The following is a 10,560-nucleotide window of genomic DNA, read 5'->3' on the forward strand; positions in this document are numbered from 1 at the left end:
TGAACTGGCTTCAAGCCATTCATTATTCAGCAGCAGATCATTAAAATGTACAAAGGTGCTCTTTGTACATTGTAATGATCTGCTGCCAGCCCACATGTATCAGTATTTACTGAACTGTGGTCCAGCTAATATCAGGGAAGATGTAGACGCTCCTGGCAGAGACGGATTTTAATAACCTTCTTCTAGCTTATAAGTAACATCAGCATTAAAATCTGAGTTTTACATGACATCATTCACATCGAATAGTTTGGCTTATTAACCTTAAACTGTTTGTGTGCTGAGCCGTCAGACCCGTAAATAAAAAGATAAATAAATGAGTGCAGGTTTGTTCCAGTATTTGATGAGTCAGCTCCAGAGGTGAGATCTTCTGGGAGTGAACACTTTCTCATCGTGACCTTTTGACACTGTTACTTATTTATGACTCACTCAAAACTCTGCTTGTGTTGTTATGAATTTATACAATGAAATTAGAGAAATTATATTAGACACTGGCTCATTTTCATGTTCAGGATCTTTCACTTTTTACTGCACTTGATGAACATTAACATCTGCAGCATCAGGCTGTAATGAGGAGTTCATAGAAGCATTGGAGAGACAAAGACTAAACATGGAGATGAAGAATTGAATCACAGCTAAAGATAAATGCATCAGCTCCATCAACCAGGACCAGAGTCGGTCCAGCAGGCCTCAGTGTGTCTCCTGGTTAAATGGCCACACGGCGCTGTGACACACACTCAGCCTTTAGTCCAGTCTCTGTGGAGGACAGTAAGCTATCAGCTGACATCTCAACAGAGCCAACACAGGAAGCTGATAACAGACCTGGCTGATGGAGAGGACTGATGATGGAGGAGGAGAGGTGACTGTGGAGAAAATGGTCAAATCCAGCTGTCTGCCAGCGGAGAAGAAGACGAGCTGCTGATCATCTGAAAAGCGAGTGAAAGGGTGGAGTGTCACACAATAGATGTCTTAGTCAGCCTCCTTCATCCGCTGGTGCTGCCTGTCATCTCAGATGGATGCTGTCACAGAGTGTGTCTTTGTGTGTACAGTATATGTGTGAACACTGTCACAGAATGGAACAGTCAAACATGTGACTGTTGTATTTGTTCTCTTGTTCGTGTTGTTTGTTGCAGTCCAACATAAACTGATGATCCCAGTGAGAGCTGCTGTTTAAACGCTGGGTTGTCTCCGTCCTCTGTCACTGTTTCAGCCACTGAACTCTGATCAGATATTCTTTATGCGATGGCCACAGATGAGCGACGAGATAATTGCTTCCCTGATGGAACCAGGGGATTGTGGGTAATCAGATAAGTATTCTAATCAAAAGGTTTTAAAGGCTGACCACCTAATTACACGTTGGGTTACGACTCCATTATTGTCTATTAACTTCTATCAGATTGTGCACTGAATAACAAGCTGGTGGTGAACAGTGAGGATGAATACAGAGGCTTTAGTTTCAGTCGGGCACCAACACTCAGCAGTGTGAGTAGAACAGAGAGCAGCACTTTGTTTCACTGTACAGCAGGTCGGTTGTTGTTGAGTCATACAGTGGTTTGTGTTTGTGATCAGAGGCTGATGATGGAGACGAGATCTGCTGCCGTGTCCTCAAACAAGACACATTATGAGGACATGGATCACATCAGAAAGAGACTGTGTTGGGAATACAGTATAGATTTAACATAAAGAGCACCGATCTCTTTTCTTCAGTGTGTGTGAGCTGCTGGAACATCCTGTCACACTCCGTCTCTCTGTGGAATAAGAACCAGCAGGTGACACAGACCATCAGCTCCACTACATGAGTGTAGAAACCAGAGGAGCTCCGTCAGTGGAGCTGAGCTGAGCCTCATGTGGTCGTTCAGTCCAGACTGGACTCGGTGCTCGTGTCCTCCGCTGGACTCTTGGCAGTCAGGTTGGTCTCAGTAGCAGATAACAGCTGGCAGGGTCACAGTAGCTGTCTGTTTGTGTCTGTAGCTGCACTTTGTTTCCATCACACTTAAAGCCGTTTGACCCTTTTGACTTCCTCTTTACTTTTCTCAGTGTGACTCTTCTGACTCACTGTCGTCAAACACCTTCATGAACTTTTCTTGGTTAAACACTCATGTGATCTTCATTCAAAGGCTGAATTTATTTCCATCCAGGCTTCTCAGTGACATTTGATAGATGTCAGTAAGTCTTCATCCTGTATGTTTATATGTTGATCAGTCTGATCGTGTTTCTGCTCCAAGAGGCCCTTGAATCTTCCAAAGTGTCATTCAGGTGTGAGAAAGATCTGAGACTTTGTTCTCATCATTTTGTTTTTGACATTAGTTTACAGTGTGACCAGCAACATGCTGTTAGTTCATGCTGAGAAAACAGTTTCAACAAAACACTGATGCTATTAACTATGTGCAAAAATGTCGTCATTTTGCTGATTTGACACATAAATATTAGATCAAAGAGAGAAATTTCACCAGTTTCAACAGGAAGTGAATGTTTATCTCAGCGTGTGCAAAAATAGTTTAAAAACGTGTTGGACTCATTTTACACATGTGCACAAACATGAATACGACATCCTCCTGTCTCTCATACACACCATCGTATTTGACATTACTGTGTCATGTATAATAACATTTCAGAGATTGAGTTTATTAGTTTAATATATTCTGTCCATGAGGAAGAGAGTGTACAACACCACATCTTCAGCTTCAGTGTCATTTTAATGATCCAGCCACAGTGTGAACCTCCACTCGTTAACCTCTCCTGCCCTCATTTTATCTCTCATGTTTCACTGAAGATAAAAAAAAAATGATGAAATGTTTTCTACAACATGAAATCATCTTGATTTTGTCCACCTTTATCTTCCCATGTCTACAGTAACTACTTCTTGACTAAGCTGCTCTCAGTCAGCAGTTCTCCTCAGATCAACATCACAGTATCTGAACACAACTGTGTGAAACATCAAGGACCAGTGAACATCTGACTCGTTCTGCAGCTCGTTTGCTTTGTACCAGACTGTGAAGCTGCAGCGCTCTAACTGAGACAAAAGGCCTGATGGGAAACATCTTCACCAGATATTCATTTAGAGGCTTCTTCACTTTCTTCAGACATCGTTCAACACGGTTCAGCAAAATGCAGCGTACCAATACTGAGAGGGTTGGATCTGTGAAACAGAATATACAGAGTGATATCAGAGTGAGGAGGTGGATCCTTCTGGGAAACACTTTGTTCAAAATGCATTAAGAGAAAACTGCTGATCCTCTTAAACCAAGATTCATTTATAATGAGTAGGAACAGAAGAAGGAACAGGAAGTTGTTGACAGATTTAAACTTCACTGACAGAAAATCAGGAGTTGAACTTAAATGTACATCAACTTCTAATATTCTGTTTGTGTCACTCTGAACCTGCTTTACATCATTAATATATTTATCTCACTTCATCCTCTGCATTTCTTTTTGATTCTTTTCTGAAACCGAGATGGAAAAAAACAAACACATTATTCCACCTGTCAGCCTGTTTCCTCCTCTCCGGCCGTGGTTTCCCTCCGGTCACCATCACAGCTGCTTCCTAACGTAGTTCGATGATAATGAGACATAAACGTGGATTAAACAGCTCTCAGCATGTACAGTATGCATCCCAACGCTCCAGCCTCTGGAATACAAAATAGGATTGTTTGTGTCTCTGGTCTGTGATTCGTCTCGCTCTGTTGTGTTGTTTCTGTTATATTAATACAATGTTTTACTTTGTGCAGTCGACTGAGTGTCTTTATGACTAATATACTTCGTTACAGAACACAGCTTTAGCACGTGAGACAAACCTCTCCAGTCACTGTAAGAGCTGTTTGGCTCAGTCTTTGTGTATTACATTCTCACAAAGAGAATCAACTTAAGCAGGATTAGAGTTCATGTTCTGTAATTATAAGTCATGAAGTATCAGAAGCTTCTGCTAATGTTCTCTCTCTGGTCTCCGTTAGAAAATCTAATTAGAGCTTAATCTTTGCCTCTTGAAATGATTGTCCTCATCAGAATGAGCTGATGTGATTAAAGTGTGGGGAGCTCAGTCGGGTCCGGACCAGGTTTGTTTTGGTTTCCTGAGTCTCATGATGTCACTGTCATCTGGTTAAAGCTCAGATGTGATTGGCTCATTTTGTCCCACAGCTGCATTTCTTAAAGAAAATCTGTAGATCTCGTCATTATTTCTCATAGAATAAAGATATAAAGTGACTGGATGCTGTGCTCTGGAGCGTCTGTGTTTGGATCATAATGGTGTGTTTCAGTTGTTTCTGCTGCTGCTCGTCCAGCTGATGATGCATCTCACCTCCCACCAACAACCAGCATCCATCTGTCAGCTGTTTGCTCCTCATCTCTCTGTGATGTCACTTCCTTTAAATCACAGCCTGTAGTTAATGCACTAAACACGTTGATATCTAACATATCAGCCATGCAGCTGTGATGTTGTCTTTTAAAAGCTGAACTAACAACTTGAACTCGGTCATATTTGATGTTGAATCACAGTGTTTCATCCAGTCACACACTGATCACAGAGCAGTTGTACCTCTGGAGATCTGCAGTGCTGTCACTGAGTAACAACATGTTTTTGCTCCATTGATCTCAAGCCGTGTTCTTCCACTGTCAGACGTGTCTGTGTTCAGCTTCAGCTGCAGTAATCCCTGTATTTACAAAGTCGTCCTCGTGTTGAGAGCTTTGCTCTGTTCAAGGCCACTGAGCTGTTGACTTCAGCCTGCAGGGACTCCACAGTGTCGTGTGATGGAAAGAAAACACATTCAGCTTCATTAGAGACCGACACAACTTGTCAAAACCAAACTATCAACTTGATTCCTACAAAAGCTGATCAGTTATCAATAATTTTTTGTTGAGTTTTTCTAATTTTGGACTGCAGTTCACCATGTTTACCAGTTTGATGTTTATAAATAATATACTTTATTTGTTTTTGACACTTTTCTGTACAGCTACAAACTTCTTTACCAAACACGATAAGTCCTTAAATACTTATAGTTTAGACATAATGTTTAGTTTATAACAGTTATCATAACTAGATAAAACTATATATTTATCTATAGATAAAACTTTATAAGATATTTCCTATATTTCTTTAATCTAATGGGAAGAATACATTAAGAACAATAACTGTCCTCTCATCATAAGCAACAGGAAACTGTTCTGCCCTGTGAGCATGATACGATTATATTTTAAGAGCAGCCCTTTATTTTCACTTAAGATTCAAGTATTGAAATTTAAACTCCAGCCTCGAGCTCAAAAGACAACTGAGAGATGAAGGTTACAGCAGCTCTACATTTCAATGAGGATTCCTCATTTCAAAGGTCAAAGTCAGACTTGAATGTAAATTGAGTTTTCCATCAGGGAGAACTCTGAAGAAGGAAACAGATTCCTCAAGTCCACAACAACATGAACACACTGAAAGTTTCCTCCCTGAGAAGATTGGAAGAGTCCGGTCGACACGTTTGGCTGCTATTGATCAACTCTTCATTAAATCTCCACTCCAGATGTTTTCTCTCTTTTAAAGCAGGTGTTGATTAAACCAGCCGGACCTCTCAGGAAGCATATTCTCATTATTCAGAGTTTTGTTCAACAGCAAAGTAAACATGCTCTTATTGTAACAGAGAAACATCTGGAGAGCCGTCCACCTCACATCTGGAAGATCCATCTGGAGCAGAGAGTCATTTATATGACAAAGGACAGACAGACAGTTGAACTTTTCATGCTGATATTGTGCTGCTCTAAAAAAGTAAATACATTATAAACAGCACTCTCCTGCTGATACAGCCATATTCCCTCTGTGTATCACAGGTAGACCAATGAAAGCTTCTCACATGATCACACTGTCTTCTTTCAACATATTAAACACTCGAGCACTCTCGAAGTAGACGAGACTGTATTCCTTAGAGTCCTCAAACTAATGTAACACTGAACTCTAATGAATCAAATATTCAGCTCACATACTGTGTATCACAGCTGTAATCATGTTGATCTGTGAAGTCACTTTTCTGCAGGAGTTTAAGTTATTTCCTCCTCTCATATGAAACGACTGTCAGACTGTCTGCAGGTTGATAATAAGGCTGATAATAACCCTCTCAGGTTGTTACACCACAGCTGTCACAGTGAATCACATCTTAATGGAAAATTAAAGTGGAGATCTCAGATTTAGGTTTAGCTGTGACTTCTGATCTGCTTATTATCTTCAGAGTCACACACACACACACACACACATTCATACAGTATATTTGTGTCAGGTGGACTTTCTGTCACTTTGGAAGATTTGTTTTCACTTTGTGGGGAAAACGATGAAGGTTGTGCAGGATGTGTGTCTTTTATTAGATATCTGACCTCTGACACAAGACTGCATGTGTTTCATTCATTCATTCATTCGTTCACTGGCTTCATCATGTCACACAATATGATAATTAAGGCATAAAATGAATTCTAAAAAATTGATCATTAATTAATATTAATTATCTCAGACACATTTATTCAAGCCTGAAGGTTAAACGCACACAATTTAATTTAACGCTAGTGTTAGGAAGTTTTGAATGCTAACGTTAGCCAATATGTTGTTTTAATTGAAATGTGGCCCGATGTCCCTCCAGATTTTCACTATAAAATGTCAATGAACACTTTTCAGCTGCAGATCACTCAGGAAGCTGTGAGATTAACAAATGAGTCTGATTCTCTGTGTTTATTCGACTTATAGCCTGAAACACAGCAGCTTAACAATATACCAGCATTCAAGCTTCACACCCTGAGAGTGACTTTGGAGGAACAAGGCTGCAGTGTGACTATGATATTATATCATATATTATTTTATATGTATGTAGTCTATTGCATGATAAAACGTGTCTTCTGGAGACTGCTCAGCCCACAGCTGAACCACAAACTGCTCTCTCTCTGAAGAAGTGAGAACATGTTTTTTCTCTCCCCTTCTTTATTTTATCTCCTGAAACCTTTACTATCACTTTTTAAAAAAATGTGTCTCATGTCAGATTTTACTGTTAAATCTCCTCCCTCCAGCTAGAGAAGCTTATTATTCTCAGCACTGAGACACATGACATTTATTTCTTGGCTTTCTGCAGACGTGCAGCAGCAGATGTGAGAAATGTGATTGGACTCCTGCTGCAGGCGGAAAGACAAACAGGAAGCAGTGAAAAGCTCTGGCAGCGGTTGTGTAGCTGTAGACGTGTGAAGAGAGAAGAATGAGTCTGAGTGGAGGTCTCATGTCACAGAGCAGAGGACGGAGACAGCAGCAGGACCACCACTGTAGACCAACATGTCCTGTCTGCTCATACGAGAGGCTGCTAAACTGTCTGACGGACTGTTGATGAGGACCAGAAGAAATACACATTTACACTGAGATCAGATAACTGTTACAGCAAAACAAAATAGGATTTTCCATGTGAAACAAACTGGTGTGTAGTGTGACCTAGAACATAAAGAAGTAGAGATGTTGGTGTTCTGGAGATGAGGAGAGAGGGAGAGACAAAGGACTGGTGGAGAAAATAAACATTGTTGAAATGCTCCTTTAAAGTCCTTTTCCTTGAAGTTAATTGAGGAGTTCTGGTTGAGAAGGAGGAGACTCAGGTCATCTCTCTGTCACAGCTCTGCAGGTTTAACAGCTCTCTCCTCGTCAGCTCTCAGCTGAACACTTTGTGTTTTCGCTGTGACAGGGCAGATCTACTGCAGCTGTCCATGGAGACATTTCTTCTGGACGTTGTCATTGTTGGTTAGAACTGGTTGGTGGGCTGCTGGAGGCTGAAGACTGGATGCTGCTTCTCTCAGTGTTCATTCAACACTCACAGTCAGTTTATCAGTGACGATGTTAAAGCATCTTTAATCTATTTCTACACCAGCCTTTGTTACAGTTACTACAGAAAAGACAGAGACGTGCTAACAAGTGTGATCTCAGTGGAAACAGTGTCGACTCTCTAACTGTAAACACTCTGCTCACATTGAAGCTCATTATTTTTCTCATCGTGTGATGATGATAAGATGGTAATTTTCTCTGTTGCTGAGCTGAAAGCTCTGCAGGTTTTGTTTGTCACTCGGTAATGAAGGATTATTTTACTTCTCAAGTGGAATACTTTGAATATTTACACACTGATTGACACAGCAGGAGAATTATGAGAGAGCTGCAATCAGATTAAAGGATGATTGCTCAAAATAACAGATTTAATCACAACAGATTAAAAACAGTTCACTTAGACAATCCTCAGACTGTGATGGAAATGTGTATTCTAACCTCCATGATTTTATACAAGTGTCTCTCTGAGGCCGACACCCTCATCTGTAATATGTCATTAACATGTGCTAACACTACAGAGAGCAGTGTTCACAGTTACTGTACAATCATACACAAACCACCTTTATATTTCACTTATGATCTCTATTATACATAAATCTCAATGCTCGTGTGACTATTGACTACTGAGACTGCTGATTCATCAGAATTAATATGATGGAGCACTGACCAATATTATGAAGAGGAACCTTTTAGAGACGCATGACTGAACCACCGGACCACTTTAATTACCTTCATCATAGACGGTACATTTACCACCCATTCATTTATAACGAGAACAATTCTGTGTTTAATTTTCCAGTTGAGCTGTTCCACATGCAGGAGGCACCTGAACGTTTCCATAATGTCAGCTTTTATTCAGACTGGGGTCTGTGAATCATCTCGGCTCTGACTGATAGTTGAATAAATAATGAGTCAGTGTTTAAAACAGGATGCTGGGAGCACAGCTCCACCTCTCTGCTGGAGCTGAACACAGGGAGGACAGAGGAGACGGCAGACAGCTCCCAGTGAGTGAACCTGTCCTCCAGCTGCAGGTGTTGAAGCAGCTCAGAGGACAGGCTGCTGTGGCTGCAGAGCAGACGGACAGCAGTGAAATCAGAAACTGCAGAGAGACGAGGGAACAGACAGATAGTTCCCAAAGAGACTTCAATAGAGACAGTGAGGAGATATTTAAAGGACAATTTCTGCTTTTGTTCGATTTCCTCCATTTCCTGTTGTTATGAAGTCACTGTAATGTTGTTAGATTCGGACTTCATCTCATGTTTCAAGTCTCACAGTGGTTTAAAGTCAGCCTCATGGAGCTGAGCTGCTGAGATCTGTCTAGTGTATCATACTTGCTGCTGATTTGATCCAAAACTACAAGATGAGAACCATCAGGTTTATCTTCCACTGTTAATAGTTTAAAGTAGATGTGTCATTTATGTTTGTTCTAGTATTCTATTAAAAAGAAGACGCAGGTCAGAGCTGAACTTCAAGGCTCTCTACCTTGAGATGTGAAGTCTTAATGCAGTTTGTCTCCATGTTAATGTGAAGAAACATGCAATAATGTGGAAGGTTTGAAGTTCATTACTTTGACTCCACAGTCAGACAAAGCATTTGTTTCCTGATGTGAGTGAATGTCACTGATGGTGATTCTTCAAATGGTCCCTCCTGTTTCTGCCCTCTGGTGTTGTTGGCTAACAGATGCTCTTTCACAGGACTGTCACCACTGGCCTCCCTCACAGTTCCCCTTTAAAACATCATCATAATGATTCATCAAGACATTTAGCAAAGAGTTTTTCTGATGACAGAAATGTATCTGGAATATAGAACAGCAGAGAGCAGAAAGACAGAAGAGATGAAGAAGAGCTGATCTTTTAGATGAACATATAAGTTCCTGGTCTGAACAACAGAACCAGAGTTCCTCTTATTGAGTCAGTGTCTTGGACTGTGTGAGCTGGAAATAGTTCAGTTTGTTTTTTATCAGCCTCTCCGCTCTTGTTCTGTCTTTGAGCCTCAGTTACACAGTTCAGGAGACAAAATGACTTCATGGCTTTGTTGAAGGGTGGACGGAGAGAAAACACCACAGAGCCACAGCTTCTCTCTGAACCCAGAGCAGCAGGTAAAACTGTTCACAGAGGGAGATATCATCAGCTCTTTCTTATATCCACTGGATCCTCTGGGATTTGATCAGCTAAGTCTCACTAAAGACAAAATCATCTTCACCTGGACCTGTGAACAGAATCAGAACCTCACAGTTTAACTTCAGAGACTGATGAGAAGAAGGTGATCGATTGTCTCCACCTCCACACAGTCAAGTAAGCCGCTCCATCAGCTGGATGGAGGTGTGTGTCCAGGAGTGATCCCATGAGGGAGAGATGTGAGTCTGGACAGAGCTGGAAAATGTGACTCATGAACTCCGTCCTTCAGGGAAAATGATAAATGGGATCAACAGCAGTGTGTTGATGTTGTTCTGCCTCAGTGACACAGTGACTCAACAGCTGCTTGTATCGCTGAGAGCCGCTTATCAGGCTGACTGCCCGCACACATATTCACACACACGCACGCACGCACGCACGCACACACACACACACACACACACACACACACACACACACACACACACACAAACTCACCTCTCCAGACTCCCTGCAGAGGACGCTCACACAGACGTCCAATCCCAGAATGACTTCTGTTATTTCTTTAAAGAAGTCTTATCAGAGCCGAAGGTTTCCTCTCTAATCTGAATTCAGTTGATCCGATCATCAGTCAAGTCT

General features: G+C 41.2%; 1 long non-coding RNA gene across 1 annotated transcript; it reads left to right on the forward strand.

Moving 5' to 3' along the window:
• Nucleotides 1-1,354: 1,354 nt before the first annotated feature.
• On the forward strand, nt 1,355-3,309 carry LOC119012076. The gene is made up of 3 exons (XR_005072361.1): nt 1,355-1,479; nt 1,567-1,906; nt 2,851-3,309. It is a non-coding gene; the product is annotated as an uncharacterized LOC119012076 (long non-coding RNA).
• Nucleotides 3,310-10,560: the final 7,251 nt, after the last annotated feature.

Source organism: Acanthopagrus latus, chromosome 2, assembly GCF_904848185.1.
Source record: "Acanthopagrus latus isolate v.2019 chromosome 2, fAcaLat1.1, whole genome shotgun sequence".
Taxonomy (NCBI): domain Eukaryota; kingdom Metazoa; phylum Chordata; class Actinopteri; order Spariformes; family Sparidae; genus Acanthopagrus; species Acanthopagrus latus.